This window comes from Pavona decussata, unplaced genomic scaffold (genome assembly GCF_977016875.1).
Source record: "Pavona decussata unplaced genomic scaffold, jaPavDecu1.1 SCAFFOLD_122, whole genome shotgun sequence".
Classification (NCBI taxonomy): Eukaryota; Metazoa; Cnidaria; class Anthozoa; order Scleractinia; family Agariciidae; genus Pavona; species Pavona decussata.
Window position 1 is genome coordinate 1799420 of NW_028145536.1, and position 12480 is coordinate 1811899.

The window sequence follows — 12480 nt, forward strand, 5'->3', positions numbered from 1 at the left end:
TCAGGTCGCGCGTCAAGTTTGTTCAGTTTAGCTCACACAATCTTCCACCGAAAGGAAATCCCAATGAAGCATTCACTTTTCTTTCCCCGATGGAAACCAGTGAAAATATCTTAATTAATTGTTGTTTTTGCACGAAGTACAGCTGGGATAGACGATTGCGTGACACTGTGACTTTTGACATCTGCAGGTGTAAGTTCATTTCATGTCTCAAATTTCAATCCCAGTTAGTCAAAATGGCTTCCTTTGAATGCTCGTTTAGAACCTATTCCAGGAAAGAATGCGGTTTATCTGGCCGTTATAAAGATCAGAAAGCCCTTGCACCGTTAAAGACCTGTGAAAAAGACATCTCTGGTTATCTAAACGGTTGTTATAAGACCACATCGGAAGGTGTCGATGTGGAATGGAAACTTTGCCTACTAAGAGTTGGATTATTTTTCGAAGAGGGAGATTCTTTTACTATTTGCCCCCGCCACAGAGATGAATTCGGGCTTGGATGGCGGCCAAGCAAAGCGTGCAAATATCCAATACACGACAGCAAGCAGAAGCCAACAAGAGGAGTGACAAGACATATCTCACAGGAAATCTACAGCAAGTATGATATCTTGTGTGAGACCGGCCAAGGTTAGGAAAAAGATGTTACTTTGGGTTGTCATTGTTGCTGTTGTTGTTGTTATTACTATCATTGTTGTATCATCATCATCATCATTATATAGTTCAGTTCATGATACAGTATTTCTTCTCCAAGGGCTGGGTCCAAACCATGAACCTAGTGCACTAGAGGGTTGCTTTGTCCTGGTTGTCACTTGATAGATAGGACCTTCCGTAAAATATGGGCTGTTCCCAGCAATGTTGTCTTTTAAATTTCTTAGAGGTTGATGTTTCCTGGAATTTCACTGTTGAACTTCTCTGAACCTTTCTTAATTACTCTTAACGGACCTATGACCACTGGGATTATTTCTGTCTTCATTTGCCACATTCTTGTGATTTCTATTTCTACATCTTTATACTTGGGTATTTTTTCGGAAACCTTGGTAAAAGTATTTTTATCAGATGGGACAGCCACATCAATGAGAATGCATTAATTATTATTATTATTATTATTATTATTATTATTATTATTACTATTATTATTATTATTATTATTATTATTATTATTGTTGTTGTTTTTGTTGTTGTTGTTACTGCTATACACTAGTATTATTATTCTTGTAACATCCTAGACTATTTTGTATTGTGCTATTTTAGGTGTCTGTATGAAATGTCTGGGAATTCATACAAAGGCCTTTACGCGCTCTAAGGGCCTCTTCTAAGGGCCTCTTACCGGGATGGCTCGGTAAGCGGGATGAATTTTGCAGTCCGTTCATATGGGAAATTTCATCCCGGTTACCAAGATGAAAAGTGGTGACGCGGTCAATCGAGCATGACATTTACCGAACAAGCCCGGCAAGAATTTTTCATTTTTATCGGTTCTACAAACCTCAAAAGTATTATATCTTTATCTCTACTACGAAAAGGAATTATTTTGAACTAGAACATCTCAGAAATGAGCCGTAATAATCAAATATATCCGTTCTAAGACGCGAATGTTTGGTTATAGACTTCATCCCGGTAACCGGGATACCGTGTTCATATGAGAAAATTTTCGTCCCGGACTCCCGAGATCTCGGTCGCTGAAACCGAGATCTCGGTAACCGGGCTGGCCCGCCTTCTCATATGAACACATCGAATTTTTTACAAAAGAAATAGGAATGAGGCGAGATCTCGGTAAGCGGGCTAGCCCGGTCAACCGGGATCATATGAAGAGGCCCTAAGTTGCAGGTACTGCTGTTGCGTTCTTTCCTAAAATAAACATGACGTAACTGTTAGAAAAACGGGAACACAGTGGAACCTCGATTTAACCAAGTGCCAAGGGACCAGAGATTTTGGTTTGCTGTATCTAGGCGTTGTATATCGACTTTCTTTTCCAAGCCGGGTTAGAGAATATCGTTTGTTATACCGAGGAGTTCGTTAAATCGAGTTTCCACTGTAGTATTATTTGTACAAAGAAGTTGGTTGAGTAGAGTGTAGAAAAAAGCGTGTGATATCGAAGTTTTATGCCCAAACGCCTTATAGTCCCTTGCAAACCAATTCTGTTTCGGAGCAGAAATACCTATTCCTTCCTTCCTTCCCTCCTTCCTTTCGCGGACAGAAAAACATAGAGCTCTAGTACCTCAGAAGATCGAGTGATATATTAGGAGAAGGAAATGAGAGGTCCAGTCTCATTATATTATAAGACTTGACGAAGTAGTTCTTCATCGTCACCGAATATTCCTTCCCTTTTTATTTTCCCGAGAGGGCAAGCTAAATGTGAGCAATCTGCGTATTTACTGTTTTTATTGGACTTGCGAAGGAGGTAAAGGGGGCCACAAAAGATTTTGAAGCCCGAGAGGAAAGTGCCAGTGAAAACGAACTTTCAGCAACCTGTCCAAGACAAAGACGAACGCAGGTATGAAAATACAATAACTCGCTGCCTAATAAAGGAATTTTAGCATAACTGCAATCATAGCAGATTTCTCAAGTATTTGACATTTCCTATACCCTTAAAATGACCTTCACCTAACGAAAGATTGCAGGTTATACTTTAAACTCGAGGGTCAGTATGAGGACGTCATGACGCCAATGCCTGCCTTACTACAGTCGTTATGCTTGGATGAAGAGAATTTTACCAACACCTCAACCTAATAGTGGACTACAAGCTCTAAATAGACATATTGCTAGTTTGAGTGATGGAAGAATCAGTCCAGTGCGCTTTCAGCTAAATCAACCGATGAAAGATGTCGCCAAAAGTACACGTTCTTACATCAAGCGAAAGGCGAAGGACGTAGTGGAAAACACTCTTGAGTGTATTGCAACGGGACAATCTGCTGAGTTACTTGCTCTGATCACAACCACTACTACAACTAAAGAATCGGAGCCTGAAGGCAAGATTATGGCAACCCTGATTTCATTGTACGAAGGAGCCACCTCATGGTACACGAAAATGACAATTTTATCTATCTTCGTACTACACTACACTAAAACACAGTTACAGGAGATGGTGCCAGGGCTCACGAAATAGAGGATTGATCAGGCAAGAAAACATGCTGTGGTTGTAGGTGAGGGAGTGTGTGAAGAGAGAGAACCCGTTATACGTTATCGCCTAGACGGAGAAAAAGTTGACCATTTCTTAGATTTTATTAGTGGCCCACATTACCTTCAGGACGTAGCTTATGGTACCAGAAAGCTCAAGACGTCAACTGGTGAATGCATCGAAATACCTGATCTTGTGCGAACTGTTATAAGTTCAAGAATGGTGAAATTGTATAATTCGTACTGCCGTGAAGTCAGTTTTGATCCTCTTGGAAGATCAACGCTTTTTTCTATTCTTAAGGTAAAAAAATATTTGTTGACTTACCTTGTTTAGGTATTTGGCCCATTGTCCTGTTATAATTTAGCTTAGGGTTTTGCAAGATAAAAAGTTACAAACGATATAACTTTGTATTGTAAGTTCAATCATTGCTATAGTAGCGCCTTTGAAAATCTAGTATAACGAAAGAAATGGCCTTCTTTGATATATTTTTCCGTAAAAAAAGAGACGAAAATGAAAAAAAAAAATGGTGGTGCGCGGGCGTGTAAGAGTCATGAAAACTATGACCACTATAGTCATTGCGACAACGCGAATCTGTTTCGGGGCACCTATCACAATTCTTGACGTGCGTGTTGCATTTTTGCATCCTCTTACTTGTTACAGATATGCGCAGCCTCCCAGAAAAAGAGTCTTGCTGGCCTTGACAATGTTGCAAACAAAGGGGCCTCAGCTTTTGATACCTTGGAACAAACTGTACAAACAATGGCTTCCCTTGGTGGGTATAATCGGTGGAGGTGATGTATGTCCAGTTGTTACTGAGCATGTAGCGTTACTCTGCGAGCGAGCTCTGCAGTTTGAATTGACCACATTGCCAGTGTCAAGCGCTGCGATCGAGGGAAGTGAATAAAAATGAAACAGGACATACCCTCTTGGCTTTTTTTCCTATAGACTTTATTTACCCGGCGTACAAACTGTTTCGTTGCCCCCCCCCCCCCCCCTTCCAACAATTATCCATCCTTTAAGACGTTAACCCATGGAAATAAAGGCAATTCCTTTGCTTTCTCATAGGCTGGATTGACAACGTAAAACAAAGGATTCGAGCAGCTAAAAGATATTTAAAAGCAGGTCACAAATTGCACGTGTTGGAGGAAAGTCCCTGTGCTGATCACTGTATGCGTTTTGCTTTATCATCTGAGGAGGCTGAGTTCAAGTCATCCTGTGACCATAACCATACCATTCAGTGCGATCGATGCTTGGATTGTAAGAAAGTTGCTTGTGATATCATTACTGGACTAGAATCTAATGATATTTTTTACAGTTAACCATCATCAAATACAGATAGGCTCCTGATAGGAGCACTCGGATTTCTTTTTTCCGAGTATGCCTGCGTCACTTTCTAGAATAATCATCATTCTCATTCATTCACCAGGCTGGAAATATACCATCACATTTCTTTCATATCATCAAATAAGTTGAAACAGGTGCATAATGTATTACTTTCCAAAAAATCTTGTTACAGGTGTAGCGCGCGCGGGCTTGGGTATCGATTTTTTTTTTTTTTTGGCACCGAAAGGTATTTAGCGAACCAGTCAACCACCCAATGCTATGAAAATAAAATAGACAATACTAAGTACACGATGGAAATTACCAAAGAACCCTGTGGCCTGCTCACCGCATGAGTCACCCATAGCTCAGTGGTTAGAACATCCAGACTAGTAAATGGAAGGTCGTGGGTTCGATTCATGTTGGGGGCTCGAAAAAATTTTGCGAGATTTTTTTATTTTTTAATTTATTTTTTATTTATTTGACTTCGCCTTCAAACTTAAAACTATAAACAGAACGTAACAACGTGAAACAGAAAATAAACGATTACTGTGTTAAGACAGGGTGACCACAACAGCTAGCGCCAATTACTGTGGGCCCAAGATTTACAAAGTTCTAAAACACTCGAATAAGTTATTAAAATATTGTAAACTAATAACAACACGAAATAGGTTTTAAAAGGTTGCGTGGCATATTTTCCATCGTGTACTTAGTATTATCTATTTAATTTTCATAGAAAAGATATTTAACAAGTATTCCACGTATGCGCTTGGATATGAGATGGTAGATAGGCAACGAGGCGCATGGCGCCTGTGGTTGGTAAAATTCACTGAACACGCTCTCTTCAGGTTTAGTTAACGCAAGTACGCTTCAGTATCTTTGCCGCTTTTAATTAGACTCTCTTTTTAAAACCATATGTGTATTCTTAGTTACCAGGAACAAAAAGAGGAGATCAAGTATGACGTAGAAAAAGCGGTCGAAAGGATATCGCAGTGGAAGGCTCATACTGTGAGAGCGATCAATCAAGAAAGGGCGAAACTCAGCGCCCTTAACAATCTTACGGCCGAACAGGTCTTAGTGGTTATGGACTGGGCTATGAAGTGGTTACCAAGAAGCTACCGTGAGACTCAAATAGAGTGGTTTGGTAAAAAGGGTATTAGCTGGCATGTGTCAGCCTGCATTACCAAAGCAGAAAAAGAAGAAACGCGGCTCGAGGTAACACGTGTGGCTAAAGTGTGTTTCCGACATCGTCCAAATTGAGCAGTTTCTCCAAAAAAAAAAAAACAACGACAACAAAAAAAAAAAAAACAGCCTTATAAGTGGAGGAGGAAAACTATGGTATTCAGTATAGGTTATACTTCAACACCAATTAATCACCATCAGTTAATTCTTTGGAAAGAACATGAAGGAGCTTTTCAAGTCCTAGTTTATCTGATATTTATACTGTATAATTTGATTTTGCAACACTATCTGGGATTGCATAAGAACTGTTCAGGTTGTTGTTGCTGTCCCTTAAAATAAGAATAATGCGCAACTGCATGTTATTTAGTACAAATTGCTCATCTTTTATCTAAGATAAACAAACAAATATTGACATGTTATTAACAAACGCATGTTTCGTTTCTCAAGTGCAGACGTTTATTCATATTTTTGAGAAGTGCAATCAAGACTGGTTTGCGGTACCTTCAATACTGGAATGCCTTGTGCAGCAGCTTGTGCAATTCTCCCCACATCTTAAAGAGAGTTTTTTGAGAAGCGACAACGCTGGCTGTTATCATAATGCGTCTTTGTTGATCAGTGCCCCCACTATTGCCGCAAGAGGAGGATTAACCTTGAGAAACTACAGCTTTAGCTTTAGTGAGCAGTGGGAAAGATGTCTGCGACAGAAAGATTGCACCTCTTAAAGCACATATTGCAAGATACCTTAACAAGGGTAATGTAATTTCTTCCTGCAAACATACAGTACTCGACGAAAATGAATTCCCAGCTGCACTCCGGTCAAGCACTCAATTTACTAGGTCTAACATTGTGCAACCGACAAAATCAGGAACAACGTTTAAATGTTAAGCCTGAATGAAGTACACGAGGGCCTAATTATTCTTAGCGTTTGTATTGCCGTATTATGAGTACGTACATGCTGATTGTTTTCAAAGCGTGTTTGCGTTGTCCAATCTATTATCATACCGCAATTCCCACTACTAAGTACACAGTGTGCATAACGCGTGTTCGAGGGTAGGAGAACTCAAACTGATTCCAGGTGGTAGTCTATTGGATATTCTTTTTCTTGTTTATACTGTTTTAGACTACTATAAACCAATTAAGGAGCACCGGAGCTTTTATTACCTGTTAGGGATCTTTGTTTTCCCATATCGGCCATGGGAGACCACAGGCTAACCACCCTCCGTTTGTGTGGTGTAATGACTGTTTGCAACTTGAAACTTAATATTCACGCGACACGATCGGTTGAAATTGAGATATTATTAAAGTCGCCTTTTACCTTAGTTTCAAGGAAATGTTGATTGAGTGACGCGTGGTGTTTTTTTGCCAATCCGAGCCGTAGAAACCCTTCTCTGGCACGTTTACTGTTCAACAGTGTTGCCGGCCGAAGGCCGGTACTAGAGAAAGGGAGACAAGGCAGGCAAGAAGCCGCCGGCGACCGCTATGGGTCGTTACTTCAAACCAGAATTGTCGCAAAATTTGAAAAATTCTTGCAGTTTTTTCAACGGCATCCGATTAACTACATATTTTGCTATGTCGTGGCCGAGTTTGGGCTTCATTCTTTAAATTCCCTCCGAGAAAAGCGAAGCTCAAGTCCTCCAGGTAGGTTTCAAACTATGATCTGTAGCAAAGTCAGGGACCAAAGGAATTCTAAGCATGCAGACCGACCATTTTAAATCAGCCAATCAACGCTTCGCAACCGTTCCCCGGCAGGGTTAGGTATTTGAAGTGCAACGGTCGCGAAGCGTTGATTGGCTGATTTAAAATGGACAAAATTTCAACCGATCGTGTCGCGTGAATATAAAGTCTCAAGTTGCAGTCATTACACCACACAGAGTGTGGTCCGCCTGTGGGGAGACACAGTACACTCTAATAATTGGGACGAATATGAACTGCATCTCTCTAGTTTTTTCTTTCACAAATTGTAAGAAATTTCACTTCGTTTTCGTTCTTCTTGTTACTTATTATAGGTCATGACGTAATAACCGCACAGCAATTAAAGGAAGCCATCGATTCATATGGGGGTGTTAGGGGCTGCCGGGTAGCTGTCATTGAAGTGAACACGATGAAGCAAACGTCTATCGCACACAGGTTTAGTTGCATTAGCCAGCTAAACAATTTTCGGTATACCGAAGATGGTGAAATAATTGTTTGGAAAGTGTTTCAAGTCGGAGAAGGTAGAAAATTTTTAAAGCAGGAACTCATGAAGATGGGTCAGCCACAGGGAGAGACAGGGGTGAACGTGATACTTGCGACTTGTGAACCAGAAGAGACTATTGCATGGGATGCTGAAGAAAACGTCCAAGCAGCCATCTCGTGACACGCGTGTAGCTAGCGAACCTGATCCTAGACCCGCGGATGAGGAGGACGATGACTTGTTTAACTGTCCTGAAGAGGGATGTATCAAAACTTTAAGGACCAAGCAAAACCTTTAACGACACCTTGACTTCGGACGCCATCAATTCAAACTTCATGAAGAGTCGCAGTACGACCAAATTAGACGCAAATGGGCCCAGCATTGCATATCTTTGAAGTCCCAGATGCCTTCCTACCTTTTCACAGCAAGCTCGTCTTCTGAAAATATGGAAAACGAAGTAGTCATCGGATGGGCTCTAGCAAAAACAAGACGGAGCAACAGGTTTTCTGAAAGAGTGAAGAGCTTTCTTGTGGAGCAATTTATGATTGGTGAAGAAACCGGTCGAAAGGTCACCCCAGCGGAAGCTGCAACAAGGATGCGTTCACTTCGAGACGAAACTGGGAATCGAAAATTTGGAAAAGGAGAGTGGCTGACTCCCCAGCAAATTACGAGTTACTTCTCGAGATTAGCTGCGATGAAAAAAATCGGCCATCTACTAGCGGCTATAGCATGTCTCGAAGAAGAAGATGCTGAAGCGGTGGTGGAGCGGTCTTAGAGATACAATCTCCGCCAAAGAATTAACAACAAACTTGCCTCGCTGTAAATTCTTTGCATATTTCATTATTCAGCGTTCCTTTCTTACATGAACACCGCAAAGATAAAAGCTTATGTCGGCGTTTGCACTGTTAACTGTCAAGAACAAAGTATTGCAACTGTTCAAAAAAAGAACTTCCTTAATTTAGAAAATTGTGGTAGGAATCGAAGACACAGAAACAACCTTGAAACTAACCTGAGTATCAGGCATTTCTTCAGTAAATTTTGCTGAATTGTGCAAGGCCGGGCATTTGAACCTTGTTATTTTATTTATTTATTTTTGTTTAAATGCGCCACTACAAGGGCTCTTGTGAATAGTCAAAAGAGTGATTAAAGGTCTTTCAAAGTTTTTAGATGACCATTAAAACAGTCAAAAGTCACATTTCAGTACGGTCAGATCATTGCAGTCAATCCTTCGCCTATGACCGGCCTCCCCTCCCCACCCCTCCTCATCTTCACATTGATAGGTGCATAAGGCACTGGGCACTAGTCTTTAAGAACATGGCCGTGGCATGAAAAATTTCCTCATGATCGAGTCTTGGCCTTCGCTAATTTTACGAAAATAGCGCATATGTGAGCCTTGCCGAATTCTTATTTAAGATTCTTACTGTCATCAATACGGAAGTGCTTCAAAATGGTTGAAATTTTGGGTAAGGTTTGTCATGAAGATAGGCTTGAAGCTGATTTTCAAAGATGGCGATCGCGATCGAGTGAATTGTATATCTGTTTCTACACTGTAAGTCTGCTACAATTTTAAGTATTTAGTACTATAGTTAACATCTTTGGGTGTTTTGGGCATTAAAAGTTCTACTTGTGTTATTTCAGCGGTATTTGCCTTTTAATCAGCCGTCTTGTTCACGCTGGCCATGAAACTCTTTGTACATTTTTATTTCGCACCGCTCACATATAGCACATTTTTGTCCTCCAAAATCTTGTCTGCCATTGAAACTTTACAAACTTTTTTTTTGCTTGTATTTATTATCCATGAAGAGTGTTATAAAATTATGTCCAACTAATCGTTTAATATAACGCCGCATCGGTGATATTGAATCGTAATTTTTACCTAAACTCCTTATCGTCACAAATTACCAGAGGAGTCATAATTTCAAAGTAGGTTTTCTAGTCACCCAGCAAATTATTTAAAGTTTTGCTTCTATCACTGATATGACATTAGGTAGTATTAGTTGCATTAGCGTTTAGAACTGGAAAGATGCAATGCTTTAAGAAATACTTAAGTGGAAATTTGGCCATTTTTTACCCAATTCGAACCATAAAACGTTGACCTCGACATCATCCACACGTTAAAGATTTGTTCCATATTACTCTACCTATTGTTTCTTTACCTCAATATGTAGCCTCATGCAAAATATAAATAAAATCTGAGGGGGTCGATGTAGACTCATATTTTAATATTGCCTGGTTTTGTGGTAGATCCTCTCTTAAGATAACTGAGGGAACTTTTGAGGAACTTTGTACTGATCGGATAGTTTCGACTGGTTTTTTGTACGCTCAGTACTGGTTTGTGCTAAAGTAGAAAGACTCCCCAGTCGTCTTTCGGGGGGGAGCGTGTAAGAGACAGAAAATAAACGTTATATGGTGTGGTCTTCGGTGACCGCACACAAAATATCGCGGGCGCTCTTTCCCACGAAAGCACATGTTTCGTTATGGAGTTATACTGTCGTTTCGTCAGGGCAAGTTTTCCTTTCCATTAAGAAGGCACAATAACTTGTAAGTATGCAGTATTTTCGGTTATTCGGTCAATATCATCTTTGAAATAGTCGCGTTGTTGTTATTTCAGCGAATCTTCCTCTTTCACGTGCAATTTGTGAATGAAATGAATACAAGTTATGTGCAGACTAGCAAGTGAACAACTGATTAAAGTACAGATTCAAGTAGCTATGAGTGGACGCTACAGACTATGACAGTAATTTCTTCTCAGGATCAGATGACGATCTATAAATCAGCAACAGAGCACATTAAACTTATTTTCCCATATTCAACAACCTGTGTAAATGTATTTTTATTTGCATTGATATTAGAAATAAAATAATATGATCCTAATATTAGGGGATGGTATTAACAAAAGCCTACGCATGTATAATTTTTTCTCTTTAATGGTTGTTTCTTTTTGCATAAAAAAGCCCCAAGATTTCAACAGAGTGCACCAAATTGAATTAAAATTGTCAAAATTTCCTGGGGGAGGCCCCCCGTACCCCCTCCCACACCTACCCTCTCGTCGGCGAGGCTAGGTGGACCGTTAGATCGTTAACTCGGTCATTCGGCTATTCCTTCGCTCGCTCGGATGTTTGTTCGCTCGGGCTTCCGTTTGTTCGTTCGTTTGCGTTTCTGGTTTGTTCAGTTGTTACTCCGTATGCCCAGTTCTTCCTGCTATTCATGGGCATAACCTTATTATAAACAATCAAATTTAACCAATTAAAGCTCCATTAAAACATCGCGAACAAGTTCCTTCATGTTTTGATACCTATGGCTGTCATGCTACTGAGAAAGACTTCTTTCTCCACTCTAACACAAATATCTGACAAAAAAGTTAACATTAAATTAGCGCACTTAAGTCATTTAAAATTAAGTTGCTTCTTTCTGCAATTTTTTATTAATTTAATTTACAGCCTTTGATTATTAATTAGTATTTCAAGAACAAACAGAGCCCCCAATTCGGCAAAACAACCGGCGTGAAATTGGCAATTGGCGATGTTCCTTCGGTCGTGCGGTCGTGCGGATATTCGGTTGTGTCTGTTCACTTTGCCTTGTGCCCTTGGGGCATCTTGTCTGGTCATTAAGTTAGTCATTCAGCGTCCTATGTGGTTCCGGCATTGTGTTCATTCTTCTTTCCGTTTGTCTGTCTCTTCCGTACTTTTGGGTGAATTTTACCAATTCTTGACTTCGGCACTGATGCGAAGCTTAATTACGCTACAAGCCTGGCCCCGGTTGTTGAGCGAATAATTTTATCTACGGCCGGGATAGGTCGTTATGCGGCAGATAAAATGTGTGCAAGAATTTCCCTATACTTACCTTATAATTTGTGCATACTGAACAGAAGCGTTTGTCTAATTTAAGCATGAGATTGTGTGAAAAACTTGCCAAAGCTATTGTTGGAGTACATTTTATCCGCTGGATAGCAACTTATCCACTGGATAAAGCTATCCACTCTTTGAACATCTGGGGCCTGATCTTAAACGGGTATGGATCCTAGAGGCCAGGGGCCCGTTTCTCGAAAGTCCCGCGGTAACTTACAGCGCTCGATAAGTACCCTTGGTGATAAATGTTTCTTAACAGAAGTCAACTTTTGTTAGCTTTAAGGTGGCTGAACACAGTTGCGCGCGCTTTACAGATTCTGTAAGTGATGCTATTAAGCGTGCGCTAGGGTTGTGGTACGCAAATACGACGGTCGATAAAGTGATCCCTCAATTTCACATGAAATGGATAATAAAGTTAAGTTTTGATCCTAAATAACTAAGTTTCTTGTTTCTGGACTCTTTTTCTTGTCATTCCGAGCAAAAAAAACATTCACCAAGACCTTTCGCATGCTTTTCATCTTTGCCATGAAACCCAAATAAAACCACGCATGCGCATTTGACCAAAAAATTGCGACTGGTTGTTTTCGTAGAAATGAACTGTTTTCTAAGGAACCGCTCATTAGAATTCCCTGAAATTTGGCATGAAAAAAGTTCCCTAAAAGCGTAACTCGCCTACAAAGATAAACCTAAATCTAACAGAGGGTATCTTCACAAAACATTAAAATACAAAATCAATATTTGCAGGAGATCTCTCTGTCAAAATTACATGAAAATAGTGCAACTGTGTCAGGGTTTTGTGAGTTGTTCTGGATACAAAAAATGGAAAAAATCTAATGAGTACATTTTCT

The 12480-nt window shown here is 40.1% G+C and overlaps 1 pseudogene across 1 annotated transcript; it reads left to right on the top strand.

Moving 5' to 3' along the window:
* The first annotated feature begins 233 nt into the window (after positions 1–233).
* Positions 234–9759, top strand: LOC146469595 (uncharacterized; annotated as a pseudogene). The gene is made up of 7 exons (XR_014867184.1): positions 234–621; positions 2606–3409; positions 3770–3881; positions 4175–4421; positions 5356–5651; positions 6059–6362; positions 7618–9759. The product of XR_014867184.1 is annotated as an uncharacterized LOC146469595 (transcript).
* Positions 9760–12480: the final 2721 nt, after the last annotated feature.